Source organism: Cibotium barometz, chromosome 62 (assembly GCF_041138505.1).
Source record: "Cibotium barometz isolate CiBa-2024 chromosome 62, ASM4113850v1, whole genome shotgun sequence".
Classification (NCBI taxonomy): domain Eukaryota; kingdom Viridiplantae; phylum Streptophyta; class Polypodiopsida; order Cyatheales; family Cibotiaceae; genus Cibotium; species Cibotium barometz.
The window spans coordinates 4,176,602-4,179,563 of NC_141107.1; positions in this window are offsets into that span (position 1 = coordinate 4,176,602).

Consider the following 2,962-nt stretch of genomic DNA (forward strand, 5'->3'; position numbering starts at 1 on the left):
CGTATCACCAGAAGTCAAATCATGAACAATACATCTGTCATCCACAAATTTAACTACAAGTCCAAGTCTAGCAAGCGCAGAGACAAACAATAGATTCTTCTTTATCCCTGGCACATACAAAGCATCTGAAAGTGTGAAAGCGCTGCCATTTGCAGCAGCAGTAAGCATAATTTTACCAATGCCCTTCACTGGGTAAGAAGCATTATTGGCACATGTGACAGTATTCCCATTAGGGACAGCCTCAAGAGAAGTGAACATATTACAATGCGAGGTAATGTGCTTTGTAGCACCACTGTCAAAATACCATACATGAGAGTCAACAGAAACTGCCAAACATGCATCATGTATAGATGGGTCATACTGGCAATACACGCTAAACGCCCATTCTGTATCCTGCACAACATTTACAGAATCTGCATTTGTAGAAGCATCCGCTATTGTGGCTGCATTTGACTCTTTCTTCTTTGCCTCTTTAGCCTTTAGCTTAGGGCAATTCTTAATGACATGATCATTTACCTTACAATAGTTGCACCTGGTCTTTTTCTTGCCTTTATCAAGAGCCTTCTCAGACTTATTGTTGCTACCTGTGGAAGGAGAAGAAGTTGCAGACCTACTAATAGGAGAAGAAACAGTGGAAGGGGCTGCCTTACCACTTCTTCTTTATTCCTGGTGGGCAGCAATAAATGCTTGATCAGCTGCACGCTGCCTGGCCCTGTTTTGCCTGGACTGCGCTTCTTGCAAGAGCTTGTTGACTAAAGTATCATACTTGACAGCATCAGGTCTGTCCTCATTAAGAAGTCTCAACGTGGAAGCAAAAGTCTGATATGTCTCAAGTAAAGCATCAAGAACAGTCTACACAAGAGAATGATCAGGAATAATCTCACCTGCAGAAATCAACTGTTCTTTGAGATCTTTAATCTCAGCAAGAAAAACATTCATGTCATCATCTTCTTGCATAATCTTCAATTCTAGCTCTTTACGCAGGTAAGCGATTTTTGCCTCGTTACGACCTGCATATTTTACACTACAAGGGATTGGGCTCATACCCGCGCTCTTAGCCGCTAAAAATGACTTGTGAAAAAAAGTAGCGGGCCCGTGTATCAGCGCGTGTATTCTCGCGGCCAGAGACATGCGTGTAAAAACGCGTGTACAGTGCCTCTCAGACGCGCGTATACACGGGTGTGTAGCCGCGTTTTTTTTTTGCAGACGCGTTAATACACGCCAGTATACACGCGTCTTATTCTATTAGACGCGGTTATACACGGGTGTATAGCCGCATCCTGTTCAGTTCCAATGTCCCAGCCGCGTTTTTACTTGCGTCTGTACACGCGTTTCTTTTATTTAGATGCGCTTATACACGCGTTACTGCCAGTTTATACGCGTGTATACACGCGTTATTTTCAGTGTATCCGCGCAGATACACGCAATTTTTAGCAATTTTGACGCGTTTATACACGCGAACAGAGAGCAAAAAAAAAAATCCAGAGAGTGCTATTTGGTGCCTGAATACTGTTCCAGCATTCCAGCACCCAATAGCACTCTCTGGTTTAGGGTTTTTGGTGCATTAGACCATCCCATTAGACCATCCACGAAGAACATATGCACGAGAGAGATTAAGACAAGAACGACATGAATGCATACATTGTCATTACACGATTCAAGACAGCCATGAATGTAATACTATCGATCAATCAATTCAATATTACTATCAAAATTTCATACATGTATACAAGGGAGTCCATATCTCGAAGTAGCCCATGGCTTGAGTTTACAAAAAAATATATACAATCACATCCTAAATATGGAATGTGATACTACAAATCTGAGTACTACTCAGACCCAGATGATGACTCGGTGCTCCCCTCATGCTCAGATGAGCTCGCATCGGTCGGAATGTCCGAGGAGTAGTGCTCACGTCCACCCTCTGCAGCGGCGGCCGGTGGATCATCAGCAGCTTGTGCCTGTTCAAGTAAATTATAGTATATAAGTATATATATATATATATATGCAATTCAATAAACCAAAACCATTCGTTACGAATTTTCAAGTACCTGTCGACCGTATGGTCTCATGGCCAACTCAAACTGCGCGTCCGTAATACGTCCCTCGGCTCTGAAGATGGCCCACGTGTCACGTCTGCTATGCCGGCGAGCATACGCAGTATCGTGGGTTGTGGGCTTCCTCCCCGTAACCCGTCGCTGTATCATAATCAACACAATTTGTAAGATTAAAACAATTCATAGAATCAATGAATTAAGTAAGCAATCAAATAAAGTGACAGGATACTTACGAACTCTGCCTCCCATGACTCGACGCCGCCAGATCCGAAATGCGAAGATCCAACGGTCTCCATCTGGATCCGTCGTGCCTCCACATGCTGCCTGCTCTTCACGCCACCCTCTGCTCGTTTCTTTGCCTCCTTCCACTCGCGTTTGTGCGCAGTGGCAGGTTTCTCGGCAGGATAGCCACCCGCAGCTACATTTAGCCGGTCATCGTACGCGAGTTTTTTAAGGTGAGATCTTTTATTACTTAAGATCTCCCTTATTCGCGTCCTTCCCCATACATCCGAGAATGTAGCATGTGGGGGATTGGGGTACCGACTGTGTACAGCCTCTATCACCTCCCCAACTAATCGGCTATTTTGATCTTTAAATTTAATAAAATAATTTCTATATGAGTTTGATACTACCCCACGCATGTATTCCATTACCTCCCTCCCCCTCGCATCCATCACTATCCCGCCCCTATCCGTCACATCATAGCAAACCACTCTCTCCATCTCTCTCATCTCCTCCTCTTCCGAACTGTCTCCTCTAACTCTTCTCCCTCTATCTCCTCTCTCACCCCGTGCCCTACTACCTCCCCCACCTCCCCCACCTCCCCCACCAAAGCACCCGCCGCATCCTCCCCCACTCCCACTCTTCCTACTGCTGCGGGTGGAGTCACGACTGGGGGATTGTCT